Source organism: Giraffa tippelskirchi, chromosome 12 (genome assembly GCF_054371585.1).
Source record: "Giraffa tippelskirchi isolate mGirTip1 chromosome 12, T2T-mGirTip1v1.2.pri, whole genome shotgun sequence".
Classification (NCBI taxonomy): Eukaryota; Metazoa; Chordata; class Mammalia; order Artiodactyla; family Giraffidae; genus Giraffa; species Giraffa tippelskirchi.
Window position 1 is genome coordinate 35,168,284 of NC_137286.1, and position 15,352 is coordinate 35,183,635.

The window sequence follows — 15,352 nt, forward strand, 5'->3', positions numbered from 1 at the left end:
TATGAAACTAATCAAGTTATATGCTCCCAAAATACAGTGGTGGGCAAGCATGGGATAGACTGTCCCATTTTAAAAGGGAGAATTCAGAAGGAAGGAGGGGATGATGGGTTCCAGCAAGTCCAAAATCTTGCAAGACAAATTCCATTAGGTATTAAAGCTCCAGAACAGTCCTCTTGGACTCAGTACTCTGCCCTCCAGGCCCACTGGGCTGACAGAATCACCCATGTCTCTGCTGGGCACCCTGATCCTTTGGGTCTTTGTAAGGACCCGCCCACATGACTGCCAGGGCAGCCTGCCCCTGAGGCACTGGGCGGGTTCGTCCTGGCCTTCCCGATCTGGAAAGGCAGCCCAGCCCTTCGAAACCAAGGAGGAAACAGCCTTGCTTCTGGGCCTGTGGTGGGAGTAGCAGCCCTGTGATGATTCCTGAAACACCTTTTCAGGGTCATTCTTCCCTCTCCTTAAAGAACAGTGCATGTTCACAGCTAAATAGCTCTATGATCCACTCCTGGAGAATCCATTAGCCTTCCTTCATTCCACCCAGCTTTCTCTGTCCCTTTAGTTCAAACTGACAGTGCCTTTGCTGGTGTAACCCCATCTCTATTTCTGGCTTCTGCTGAGACGGCTGATTAAGTCCACGAGTCACAGTCTGTCTCCTTATCAAATGGCTGTTCTGCTACACCCTTAGTATGCTCTTTAGAACAAATTTTGTCATTTTTTGTGGTGTGGGTAGGCTGAGAGTTTTCTAAATCTTCAAGTTCTGGTTCCTTGTTGCTTAACAATTCCTTCTTCAACTCTTTCTCCCTCTGCACTTCACTATAAGCAGTCAAAAGGAAGCAAGTTGTTCCTTTAACACTTTGTCTCTCAGCTAAATATCCAATTTCATTGCTCACGAGTTCTGCCTTAACAAAATGCTGGAACAGAGTTTAGCCAAGTTCTTTGCCATTTTTTTAAGAAATCTCACCTTTTTTCCTAGTTTCTAATAAATGTTCCTCATTTCTGAGACCTCACCAGAATCACCCTTAATGTCCATATTTCTAGCAACAGTCTGTTCAAAAGTTTCTAAGCTTTTTCTATCATGACTTTTAAAACTCTTTCAGCTTCTACCCAATTCCAAAGCCACTTCTGCATTTTGGGATACTGCTTACTGCAGTACCCTACTCAGCAGCAAAATCTTAGTCTGCTCGGGCCACCATAACAAAATACCATAGACTGGATATATTTTCTCCTAGTTTGGGAGACTGGAAAGGAAGATTCTCTTCCTGGCTTCTTGCTGTGTCCTTATGTCTGCACTTGGGAGGGTGGGGGAGAGAGTATGTCACATTGGGTGTTGGGGCTTTAACATGTGAGTCTTGAGAAGACACGATTCAGTTCACAGCTTTATTCTGTTTTTCATTCAGTGTGACTATCTTTATGATTTTCCTTGGTCTTAAACTAAAAGACATCACAACATAGAATAAAGGAAAGTAGTCAGCTAATGTGAGTCCAAATTCTCTATCTGTCATTGTGTGTACTCAAGCAAGTCATATAACCTCTCTTGATTTTCACTGCCCTAACTACCTCGTGAGATTGTTATATGTATATGTGTTTATGTAGTGAAACTGTTTTTGTAAATTATGAAGTATATATAACATATAATAAAATAATGCATTAGTATTGTTAACAATAATGGAAAATTACTTCTCAACATTCTTTTGGTCATTCACTATTATTCTTCATTAATATTAGGCACTAGCCTGAGCATATTTTAATAGGCTTTGCACTTAGATATTTTCCTTCTCATTCCTTCAAAGTCATAAACATCTTTCCTTAAAATTATGAGAGAAAGCTACTAAGTGTAACAATCCTTCAGAATTTTAGTACTGCCAAAAATTGGAAACAAACTAAGTGCCTGATATTAAGGAAACAATGTAATAAATTATGGTGTATTAGCCCAATGGAATGTTTTCAGCCCTTAAAAATGTTATTATGACGATTATTTAAAATCATGGAAAACATTTTTTACATTGATTAAGTGTCACATTAAAACAGCAGAATACCAAATACTGTAACCATAACTTAAAAAAAGAATTGACCTACAAAATGGTAATATACAAATGATTTCTGTGTCAGAGTAGTAATGATTATGGACAGTTTTTATTTTGTTTAAAAAACGATGTCATAATGTCTTTTCAGTGAAAAAAGTAAGGAATTGAAGATTATGGATTATTTGATAGTGAGCTTCTTGAAGGCACAGGTGTCCTTACTTATTATCTCTGTAGTCCCATCCTCTGAACACAAATTATAAATAGCTCCTGCTTCATGCTACCCAGCTTTGCCCTCACCAGTTCCTCTCTTTGGACTGCTTTTCTGGGAAGAGCATTGTCTGTACAGGTAACCTATTTCAGAATCATCTGTGGGATCCTCATTAAAAATGTGCTTATCTAGATCCCATCTCACACCTACGGAATCAGCATTTCTGGAAGTGAGGCCTGGGCAGCTACACTGTTAGCAAGCGCCTTCAGGTGGTTCCTTTACAAAATTTCAGGACTGTTCATATAGCGGTTAAAATTTAGATTGTTGTCAGAAAGACTTGTGTTTAAATTTGTACTTTAGCTATCTTATGAGCTGTGTTACCTTGGCCCAGTTACTTGCCTTTTCTAAGCCTATTGTCTTTATTTGTAAAATGGAGAAAATACTGCATTCTTCCTAAAGCCATTGTGAAAACTCACAAGAGTCAGTTGTACCTAGAGATGTATATAGTACTCAGAGCATCATTTGACACAAAGTAAGCATTCAGTAAATGGTAGCTACTCATTCCACCACTCTCTTCTCGTGTACCTAGAAAACTCTTCACTCAGTCATGTCCTGCTCTTTGCCACCCCATTGACTGTAACTTACCAGGCTCCCCTGTCCGTGGAATTCTCCAGGCAAGAATACTGGAGTGGGTAACCATTCCTTTCTCCAGGGGATCTTCCCAATCCAGGGATCAAACCTGCATCTCCCACATTGCAGATTCTTTACCATCTGAGCCACCAGGGAAGCCCAGAAAACTCCTATATTTTCTTAAAGAATCCAGCTCTGTGAATTTTTTTCTCTGATCTTCTGAGAATATGTTGATGCTCCTCTCTGCATACCCACTCTATATGTAGTGGATTTCTCTACCACTGTTCTATCATGCTACAGTTCTACAGTACTGTGCTGTGCTATGCTAAGTCACTTCAGTCATATCTGACTCTTTGTGACCCCACGGACTGTAGCCCCCCAGGTTCCTCTGTCCATGGGAATCTCCAGGCAAGAATACTGAAGTGGGTTGCCATGCCCTCCTCCAGGGAATCTTCCCTATCCAGGGATTGAACCTGCGTCTCTTATGTTGCCTGCATTTGCAGGCAGGTTCTTTACCACTCGCGCCACCTGAGAAGCCCATTCAACACTACCATTACCCAATTAAAGTAACATGCCTCCCCTCCCCACTGTTATACTTGAGCTTCCCTGCGACGGGGAACATGGCTTGCTAATCCATATATCTTTATTATATTATTAACCTAATATCCTTAGCATTAGACAGCATTATATACTAATATAATGTTGCATACATAATGGGCATTCAATAAATATTTCTTGACCTTTCAGCAAACATTGACTGTATAAAACATTGTAATTGTAATATCTGCATGCATTTACAGAAATACATATGAATAAAGCAAAAGCCTTGCCCTCAAAGAGCATATATTCCAGTGGAAAAGACAAAGGCATAAGTAACTTTTAAATAAGACATTATAGTAAAGGTTAAGAGTGGTGTGAAGATGTAAAGATAAAGATTAATAAATGAAAGAAGTCATTTTAACACTGTTAAATCTCACGGCCAATAAAAAAGGGCCTCTAGTGTCTACTTCACATTATTGTTAGGGGTAAATACAGTATGTGGAGAGAATAGTGGAAAATGGAGCTGGGAAGATTTGGGCCCAAATTTAGAGGCTTTGATTGATGAGCTTAAGAGGTTAGGCTTTATTTTGTGTTTTGTGGGAAACCATTAAGGATTTTTAAACAGAGAGATAACAGAAGATTAATGATTTTAGAGATTAATGGTTTTAAAAATAAACTGTGGTGGAAAAGTTCAGAAGCATTGGAAGCAGGGAAGTCAGTCATTATGCTATTGCAACAGTCCAGGTAAGTAATGATGAGATCTTGCAATAAGATCATCAAAAAAAAGGGACAGGTGGTGAAGGAGCTGAGACAGGCAGTCGACCATCTCTGGTGAGTGCCTGGATGTAGGATGAGGGCACTGATGCTAAGATTTCACGAAGGAGCAACCCCAGGAGGATGGTGATGCCATTAACTGAAATATGAATCAGAAAAGCCAGAAAGATGAGCTCTCTGTGTAGTGTGCCCATGGGACAGCCAAGTCAAGAGAACATGTGTAGCCAGATAAAAATGTGAGTTTGGTACTCAGAAGAGAGGTCAAGGTTACCTAGTGCTCTCATCAACTTGATTTAGTTCAAACTGGGAATGTATGATATTGTAGTGGTAGAGTCTGCATATTGGGAAAAGGCCCACACAGCTAATTGACCTAAAGCAGGAGAATTTGAAAGGGATATAGCAAAGGACAAGAACCCACAGATCAGAGTTGAAGATTCAGGAAGGTTTGAGCAATATAAGAAGGCAGGAGTTGAATCTCTGGTAAACTTCCCCACCCCCACCCCCACTGCCCAAAAAATAAATACAGTCTTGGTAGCAGTGGAAGTGGATATCAAATGCAGTGAGTTAGGGAAGTGTGGATACAGGGAGGCAGAGGAGGCAGCGAGCACAGTGCATTTTTAAGAGTTTTGGTGAAGAAAAGACCACATTTATTCCTAGACAGTATTTAACCTTCAGCTCCTGTTTGTGTCATTCATGTCTCCTTTTATCCCCTCATAACCATTTGGTGAGCCACCATGCAGTAGATTGGACCGTCTGTCTCTGTGGCTGCGTGTTGGCTGGCCTCCAGCCCTTAACTTCCCTGTTCTAAATAAAATCCACCTTACTTTTGCCACCTTTCAAAGGATCTAAGTAGCCACTGAACAAACACGTAATCTTCAAAATACACTCATCAACTTTCAAAGGGCAGGCCTTTTGAAACAGGAAGAACAAACAGGAAGAACCTGAGAACAGAGAGGAACAATTACTTTTGCATATTGTCATCAACTTTTATGGCAGGCTGCCTCTTCATTCCTACATGGAACTTGTCCTATTAGATCATACCTGAGTCAGTGGACTGGCCCTGCTGTTCCTCAGTGTTATCCTTGAGTGGACAAATGACAGCTTTTTGCCTAGAAGCAGGGTGGACAGTTGGTAAAATTATGGCTCAGTGTCCATGGGACATTCTTTTTTCACTGTTGTTATGAGATCATTTTATAACAAGTGCTGCTCTGTGAGACCACATGAGAAATTGATGAAATTACTTTGAGGAAGGCAATGAAAATCTTTTGTAAGCAAAAGTATACATTTCTGACTTATTTTTGCAGCACTTCCAACTCTGTGGTAGTGGGAATCTTCTTCTTTTAAAGTAGTCCTGGTCTCTGTTCTCATAGAGAGAGCACACAAAGCTCAGGGAAGGGGCTCACTACCTGATTACGGCAGTGGAGCAGCTCCTTTCCTTCCAGCTATGCCAAGAATCTTGTTAAAAGCTTGTAATAAAGTAGAGGTGAACTGTGGAGACCAACATCTTTTATTGCATTTTGACTCTGGAGTCTCTGTTGATCTCATTTGGGTGGTTGCTGAGCAATCAAGACAGTAAATGAAAAAGCATTAATAGGAATAACTGGGATTGGTAGGAATTTACAACTAGTTCAGACTATAGGATCAAGCAGTTAATTGCTGGCTTAGTGACAAGGAACCAGCTACAGAGAGGAAACCATTTTCATTTTCATAATGCAACACAAATGTGCCCAACGTTGGACCTTCCCAGAAAGCAACTGATCAGCAGCCAGCTCTACAGACTCATAGCCACCCTAAGTCAGTGTCCACTATATTTCACTGCTGAATGCATACCAAAGTGCCCTAAAGTCTCTACTGGAAATTGGTTTCAAAAGGAGAGGTTTGGGGTACTCATGTAAACCAAGAATCAAAATGAACTGTCTAGTGGGAAAAGAGCCACAGCTTTAATTAATAAAGTGAGAGGACACAGCTAACAATTATAAATTGGGATTCAAACTAAATAGAATTCCTAATCTGGGCCCTCAGCAAGTTGTTCAACTGGTTTGTGCCTCAGTTTCTTTAGTGTGATCTTCCTGGGTGTCACCTGGTCAGCCTAAATTACTGGCTCAGAAACACACATGAATTTCTTTTGTTCCATATGCTGAGTGGGAGCATAAAAAGAGTTCAGTGAGTACAAATCACAAATAAAATAGTGAAATCTTATACAGTTGCCTTCTTGAATTTCTTTTCTAGACTCCCAAATATTGGGGGGGAGCATGTGAACATTTTTACAGCAAGTCAAGCTGTAAAATACCTGGCCTACCTGACAGGTCTCATAGCAGATTTCTACAGCGTGGAGTTCTGATTCCTGGGGGCCCAGACAGTATTTATATAGTAAATACTTAATCCATTTTGAATATGATTGTAACAGCATTGAGCATGTATGGTCTTAGCTCTGTAGCAGCAAGTAAGGCAGTACTCCTTCTGGACAGATCAAAGAATTGAAATCTATCAGTGATCAGCCTGTATTCTCATAGTAAAGTTGTACCAAATAATGAATATCAATTTAGAATTTGCCACTTTCCATTCTTCGCCATTTCGCATATGCTGTTGTGCTTTGGGATAATGTGACAGAACAGCACAGATGGTATAGTGTGTGTGCAATCATCAGCATTTCTCATTTTTGTCCCTCTGCCATTCATTCCCCACAACATCGTCTCACTTAAGGTTCACTGAGGTCCTGTAAAGTGCACAGAGCAAGCTGCAAATGGGAATCCCTGCTGATAAAGTGGAAGTCGGCTGAAGGCACACTAGGCCAACTGGGCCCATAATAGAGAAATAAAAGCTAATGTAGAATATTTTTGAAGGGTCCTGTATTTTATACTTATTGCTTCCTTTGGAGAAAAGAGAAAATTGAATGGAATGACAAAGAGCAGTGTTGTTTTGTGTGGGTTTGTACAGCACAAAACCCCTGAGCCTCCAGGGCAGCCTGGACTCAGCAGACCAGCCCCCATTGTTCAGATATGACTCATTTGTGTAGTCAGGTCATGAGCGTTTATTACCCAGATTTGTCTGCCCTTGCCCCCTCCCCATCAGGTTGCCAGCTTCCATCTGTTTCATAAGAGCTAATCATATATTCTAGCTGTTCTGAGTAAATAAGCCTTATGGCTACAGCAGGTCAGATGTCAGCGTTCTCAGAATTTGTGTAGCCACACTGAGCGTGCACTAGGTGCCTGGCTCTGTGCTGGGCCCTAAAGGTACAAATATCTGCTCTTAAGACAGACAAAAACTGTGACAGCTGTAATAATAGAGACATGTACATGAGATGTAGCTAAACACAGAAAGGAGATTTAGGGCATTTAGCACTTTCTGTCTTTGATACACATGACACACGTGAGGACTTTAAAGAAAAATATAAGTGGGAATCCCTCAGCAAATGAGGGGAGAAGAGGAGCCTCACTCAGAGATAACCCCTGGAGGGTAGGATTAGGGCACTGGCTGCAGGGAGTTCACTGTGGTGAAAGTAGGAGACAGGGGAGAAATAAGCCTGGTAAGGGAAGCCAGGCCAGGACTTTATCCTCTGGAGATAATGGGGAACCCCTAGGAAGTTTATTCAATTTTTTTTGAAAGGTGGCTCTTGTGGCTATGTAAAAGGTATATTTGAGAGAAATCACATGAGAGTTGGGGAGACCAGCTGGAAATCTTTGGTAGCAGACCAGCAAGTGATAATGGTAGCCATAGAGATGGAGAAAAGAGGAGAATTTGAAAGCATATGGGAACAAAATCAGTCAAAGCTGATAATTAACGAGATGCAGAGAATGAGGATGGAGGAGAAACCCAGAGTGAACTTGCTAACTCATCTAGATGCTGGGGCAGATAACAGGGCCATTCACCAAAAGCGGGCAAACTAGAACAGGAAATTTGGTGGGAAAAAGTTCAGGTTTGGTTATGTTGAGTTTAAGGCACATATCTATAGGATGGGACATATATGGAGAGAAATCAAGTAGGCCCTTGTATAGATAAGTCTGAAGCTCAAAGATAAGTTTGGATCACAAATGTAGATGTGGAAGTCAGCAGTATATCACAATGGTTGAAGCCATGAGCTTCCTGAAAGGAGAGTGTCAATGAGAAAAGACAGCAGACCCCTCAAACACCAGCATTTCAGGGAGCCTTTGGGTGGAGGGGTCAAGTAAGTGAGAACTGATAATACCACTCCTCATTCAACAACTGATTTATTCCACAGCCATCCAGTTTTGCCAAATGTCCACCTTCCCCCCACCCCACCTTCTACTTTATTGCCTTAAACTCAATATCTAATCCACTCCCCAGTACTGAAAGGGTGGAAAGTGTACACCTTCATTACAGGTCTCGGGCATCGTGGGCATTCTGACAGTGTCAGTAGCATTAGACACATAACCTTGTCTTCTCTGTCCCAGCTGCTTTTAGTGAGGCTTTGCAGTCAAAGCCCCCCACAGTCTACTTTTTTAAAGTTAGCTACCTAGCTAGATTAAGATTACTATAACAAACATAAATGCTCTATAATGGCAAGTTTGCCTCAACGGTATGCAGAGTAGTTGCCAGGAGCAACACAGAAAATGAGCTCCTGCGTTGAAATGAATGTTTGGAATTAAACTTCCCAGGTTGTGTGTGGGGAATCCATTGTCAGCCCTGTTTCCCCACCAAGATCAGGCTTGTGTGAGGGTTATGGGCTTTGACTCAGGTCTAAGAAGGTCTCAGAAGAGATTAACTTGACTGATTCTGGAAGCATTTTTCCCCCATTTTCCAACAAGTGATTTGTCTTTGGTTAAGGAGTTCCCACTGTATCTGGGGGCTCTGGCCTGGTGCTTCAGGATGCCATGTTCTCCAGACAGGAAGTCCTTGAGGAGCTGCCATATACTTGTTTGAATGCTCAATTGATGGGAATCAGTATTTCTCCTCTCCTTCTCTGTTCTCACTCATCTTGATTAACTCAGACAAGCACGTAGTTTCCCCCTAGCCTCTTTTTTTGTGACAGTGTATTGTCCACATTGGTGGGTGTGGAACTATCAGCTGACTGGCTCTCCTTTTTGATGTTCTTCTGGCTTTCTTTGGGAGAAGTAGCTTGTGAGAGGGCAAGCAGGCAAAGGTCAGTGTGCCCAGGATGGGCGTCCCCTCCTGCTTGTGCTCCCCACACGAAGCCTTCCCTCTACATGAACTAGGCATTGCCACTTCCACAGAACCAAGAACGTGTCCATAAAGAGAACCTATAGCGTGTTTTGAGATTCAGCCTTCTCCAGCCTGGTTTTTTGTTCTCTTGCTGCAGTTTCCATGCAGATGACTCGTGGATCTTGATGTCGCAGCTCCCTCTAGTGTCACCGTGGCTCAGGCTCTCCTAGGGCTTTTCTTCCCATTCAGAAAATGTACACAATACAGTCTGCCAAAATCGGCAGCATTTTAAATAGGTTTTCCCATACATAGTAATAACAAATATGAGATGATTTCTCTCCCATTACAAAAGGGAATCATACATGAAGATATGGGACCATTCCAGCTCCAGTTTTGTTCCTATTTCAGAATTTTGTGGAGCCAAGGAATCCTATGGAAATCATTCTTCTTGGGGAGAGGAATCTTTCAGTTGAAGCCAGCTACCCTCTGTAAGGAAGGAATGTGAATTCCTTTCAAGAAAGGTAAATGAAAATGGGAGGCCAAGAAGTTACTTTGATCTCTGCTAGAGAAAATACTGAGTAAGAGAAGAAGGAAAAGACAACAAGCAGCAGGAAGACCCCTCTCCATTTGTTCTGGAAAGAGTGGCTTGTTTTCTGAAATGACTGTTGAACTAGAAATTCATCATCTGAAGCCAAGTCATTTTGAGGTGTTTTTTAAACCAAAGGAATCAAGTTATTAATATTTGAAAAATGGCTACTTTGTGGTGAATAGAATAATATAACACTCCTACCTAAATTAACATCATCGCAACCTCCATAATAAAGATTTATGAGATACTCATCATATGAAAAATCCTGTTATGGAAATCTCCATAAGTCTGTGTTTTGGTTGTAACTGTTTTCTTAGTTATGAGCTAATTAAAAGCACTAGTATTTTGTTTTCTTCTTTCATACTCCAGTATTCTCCGTTTTTCCTTTGCCCTTACAACTCGAGTGACCAGTTATTCTTCAACCTGTCTCCATATTATAAGATGAAGAGATAAGGAAGTGTCAGCTCCTCACTTGGCTCTCTAAGCAGATTATTTTCCTTCAGAGCATCTAAAGTGACTGAACAATTTATCATTTCTTCTTCATAAATCACTTTGAACCTTTATCTCAAGTTGATCTGTGAAGCCAAACATAAATTCTTATTGTAGTATCCATGTTCTTATCTACTCACAAAACTCTGAGATAGCTTCTAAAATTGTGTGTGGAGTGTGTATAGATACAGTTAGAATAGAAGTAACAATTAGAATAGCTTCTCTGCTTTTAATGGCAAGCCACGAGGTGGCAAGTTTTTTTTCTGTGCAACTTGGCACAGTGAAAACTACAGTTTGGCCAAACAGTTCTCTTCCTTAGTCTTAGACTGAGCCATCTTAAATCAGAACATACTACTGATCTCAACTTGTTGGTCAGGGCTGACCTGGCATGGAGGTGGAAAACCTTAATGGTCCCTGTTTAGCCACCCTCTGCTAAGCCTGTCATCAGAGAACCTCACTGCTGGGGTGTGTAGCTCTCAGACCCCAAAGAAAGATGAAATTATCTGTCTTGCTCTCTGTTTGAAAAAATGTGCGGATTCTATAATGCATCACTTTTTAACATTTACAAGTTGTCATTGTTTTAGTCATTATGAATGTTACATTTGTACCGCTTAGTAGTTTACAGGGGTTTCCCTGGTGACTTGAACAGTAAAGAATCCGCCTGCAATGAGGGAGACCTTGGTTTGATCCCTGGGTTGGAAAGATCCCCTGGAGGAGGGCATGACAACCCACTCCAGTATTCTTGCCTGGAGAATCCCCATAGACGGAGGAGCCTGGCGGGCTACAGCCCATGGGGTCGCTGAGAGTCAGACACGACTGAGCCGACTGAGCACAGGGCAGCACGGCAGCAGTAGTGTACAGTTATGCTGACACACTTGATCTCAGCTGATTCTCACAACCGCCCTGTGAAGTAATTTCAGTATTCTTTATATGACTCCTTTACTTAGAAAGACTGGGACCCAGAGAAATTAAGAGAAATGACCAAGGTTACACAGCTGGCAGCGAGGCTAAATGCTAGGCCTTTCAAATGCTTGGCAAGTTTCCCTTCTATAGAGTGACGGAGTTTAACTCCAGTCTCATTCAGCCAAACTCAGTGGTATTTGACTGGCTTTTCAAAGGCTGAGGAGTTGGGACCTTTGAACTTCCATTCTAGCGGGCAGTGTGATATTGAGCAAATTATTAAAACTGGAATGTGTCATGTCCTAGATCTAACTCCCATACAACTAAATGATGACTAGTATAAGATTTTTAAATACCTAGTGACATATAAATATGAAATATTGCCTACAGTACAGAAATAATTCATGTTGTGATTGATGAACATACAAGATTATATATTATATTGCATTGCTGAGACTTAGAAAGCTTTCCAAAGATAATGCTTTCTGAAAGATATATGTTGGAACTTGAACTCAGCCTGGGGATATCTCTATTTCAAGACCAGAAGTTTGCATAAAGAAGAAATGCCAAAAACTGATGAAGTTCGTGGTAGAAAACGAAGAACCTTTTTTTCACATCTCTCTCTCATGTGTGCATGTGTGTGTGTGTGTGTGTGTGTGTGTGTCATTGACCACTGTAATAAATATGTATAAATACAATAAAAGAGAGAGGGATATTCCTCTCCTTCAGACTCCTTTGCCACGGCTCCTTTTTTAAGGCATCTGTTTTGATGGAAATCAGAGCCTGCTGCTTCCCAGAACCGAGGATCCATCAGCATCCTCCTAAGAAAATGTACATTTTTCTTTGTAAATAGAGAAGGCTTTCTTTCTCCAGGGGATTTTCCTGACCCAGGGATGAAACCCACTTCTCCTGAATTGCAGGTGGATTCTTTACCACTGAGCCACCTGAGAAACAATAGAAAAATGATATAGATGAAACTGTTTTCAGGGCAGGAAAAATTTGCTTTTCCGTGTCACCACAATAAATGAGCAAATTGTAGACACTGCAGAGCACCCGTTGCTGGGAGGCTTTGGTGTCTGTGAGGTGCAGCAGTGTGCTCCCGCCAAGGAGGAAAAGTTTGTTCTTGGTTCCCAGGGTCGTGGAGGAGCTGTCCAGACCAGGCTGTTACAATCTATGAATAGAGTTGAAGACAGCCTTCCGTTGTCAGCTTCTCATGTCGTATCATGAGGATAATCCTTTTGGGGGGGGTGATTTTTTATTTATTTATTGCTTTTCCAACCCTTTAAGACTAGAAATACAATAGTTGTTTTAGGATGTAGAACTCTTGGCTAATGTTTTTGTTCAAAAAACTCTTCCTTGATCCATAACCACTTAATAAGATTCTTTTTGAGAGGCCTTATTGCTTGAATATTGGCCTGTTAAAAGAAAATGTACACGTGTCATTTTGAAGCATGGTTGTCTTGGTTTATGCTCTGTAGTGTAATTGCTGGGTCATATGGTAGTTCTATCTTTAGTTTTTTAGAGAACCTTCCTACTGTTCTCCACAGTGACTGTATCAGTTTACATTCCCACCAACAGTGGAAGAGGGTTCTCTTTTCTTCACATCCTCTCTACCATTTATTGTTTGTAGATTTTTTTTTTATCTATCCCAGTGTTCAGTGTACATAGTGTTGCAGCACTGTTTACAATAGCCAGGACATGGAAGCAACCTAAATGTCCAATGATAGATGAATGGATAAAGAAGATGTAGTACAAGTCTACAATGGAATATTACTCAGCCATAAAAAGGAACAGAATTGGGTCATTGGGACCTAGAGTCTGTCATACAGAGTGAAGAAATCAGAAAGAAAAAAACACATATTATATATTAACACATATATGTGGAATCTAGAAAAATGATGTTGTTTAGTCACTAAGTCATGTCCAACTCTTGTGACCCCATTTGCTGTAGCCCGCCAGGCTCCTCTATCCATGGGATTTCCCAGGCAAGAATACTGAGGTAGATTGCCATTTCTTTCTCCAGGGGATTTTCCTGACCCAGGGAAGAAACCCACGTCTCCTGAATTGCAGGTGGATTCTTTACCACTGAGCCACCTGAGAAACAATAGAAAAATGATATAGATGAAACTACTTTCAGGGCAGGAATAGAGATACAGATATAGAGAACAGACATGTAGACACAGATGGGGAAGGCACAGGTGGGACAAATTGGGAGTTAGGATTGACATATAATATACTTTCAGTCATGTTCGACTCTTTGCAACCCCATGGGCTGTAACCTGCCAGGGTCCTCAGTTCATGGAATTTTCCAGACAAGAATACTGGAGTGGGCAGCCATTCCCTTCTCCAGGGGATATTCCCAACCCAGGGATTAAACCTAGGTCTCCTGCATTGCAGGCAGTTTCTTTACTATCTGAGCCATGAGGGAAGTCCATTAATATACACTACCGTGTGTAAAATAAATAGCTAGTGGGATGCTGCTATACACAGGGAGCTCAGCTCAGTGCTCTATGATGATCTAGAAGGGTGGGATAGAGAGACTGGGGGGAGGGAGGTCCAAAAGGGAGAGGATGTATGTATATATATAGCTGATTCACTTCATTGTACAGCAAAAATTAATATACCATTGTAAAACAATTATACTCTAATTTTTTTTAAATGAAATGAACCGCCAGTGACTCAAATGGAGGAAAATAAACAAAGGATATGAAGAAATATGGATCTTCCCTTATAGCTCAGTTGGTAAAGAATCTGCCTGCAATGCAGGAGACCTGGGTTCGACCCCTGGGTTGGGAAGATCCCCTGGAGAAGGGATAGGCTACCTAACCCAGTATTCTGGCCCAGAGAATTCCATGGACTGTATAGTCCATGGGGTTGCAAAGAGTCAGACACGACTGAGCGACTTTCACTTCACTTCATTTCATGAAGAAATAGTTAATGGTAATGAAAAGGGGGAAATTACAGTGAACTCTTAAAGAGGTGAAGAGGTGCTCAATAACTCATTAAAAATGGTATCTCCAAAGATACTTTTCTTCACTTATCAGATCAGCAGAGATAAAGCTTGTAAACATGATAGGCTGGCAAGAATGGGAAGAGAACAAGCACCCCCCACCCACCTCCACCCCCCTACACCACTGGCTGATGTGTAACCTGACTCAACTTGATAGAGGCAATTTGGTAACATTTATCAAACATCTAAACACAGACAGATCCCCTTTGACTCAGCACTTCCACTTCTGGAAACTTATCCTACAGGTATCCTCATACACAAGCAATATGGGGATGTATAAGGCTTTTCACTGCAACACTGTCTGTAGCTGGAAAGAACCTGAATGTCTTCCAGGAGAGAGGGGTAACTGAACTCTTCTTGTATGTCCATGCACTGGAATGTATGTAGCTATAAAAAAGAACTATTAATAGTATGCTATCTATGGAACAGTTTCAAGACATGTTGTTAAGTAATAAAAGCTGGGTACAGATTGTTGTTCAAAAAAAAAAGAGAGAAAATGTAAAACTCAGACTTCTGCCATTGAAATGCTGGTTTTGCTCTGACTAGAGGAGACCAATGATTCTCTCAAACTTTCTTCTTTACCCTGCCAGTGACCCATGAGTGCTTGAGTTGTGACCATCACAATGACATTCACTGAAAAGTTAGGAAGACCCATAGTTTACCTGGCCAATTCTATGTCAATCTCCTGACCAGTGATATAAGGCATTCTGGCCTATGTTATGAGCTATTTATTGAGATGCTGTGTAAGTCTGGGCTATAAAACTCCACAGAAAGAAAGTATAAATGGAAAATGACTGTTTGTTTTTCAGTTTTCTAGATGAGGGGCAAGGTAGAGTGGAAGGAGGAAGCTTTGGTGTCGGGCAGACCTAGGTTTGCAAACTAGTAGCCCTGGGTTTGTGTTTTCTGTTTTTGTTTTTTAAATTCTTAGGTCAGCCTACCTTGGGCTTCCCAGATGGCTCTGCAGTAAAGAATCTGCCTGCAATGCAGGAGACGCAGGTTTGATCCCTGCGTTGGGAAGATCCCCTGGAGAAGGAAATGGCAACCCACTCCAGTATTCTTGCCTGGAG

General features: G+C 41.3%; 1 protein-coding gene across 12 annotated transcripts in view; it reads left to right on the forward strand.

The window, feature by feature from the left end:
- The window catches only part of PEAK1 (pseudopodium enriched atypical kinase 1), a 315,488-nt gene that overhangs the window by 295,324 nt on the left and 4,812 nt on the right, over positions 1 to 15,352 (forward strand). The window lies entirely within an intron of this gene.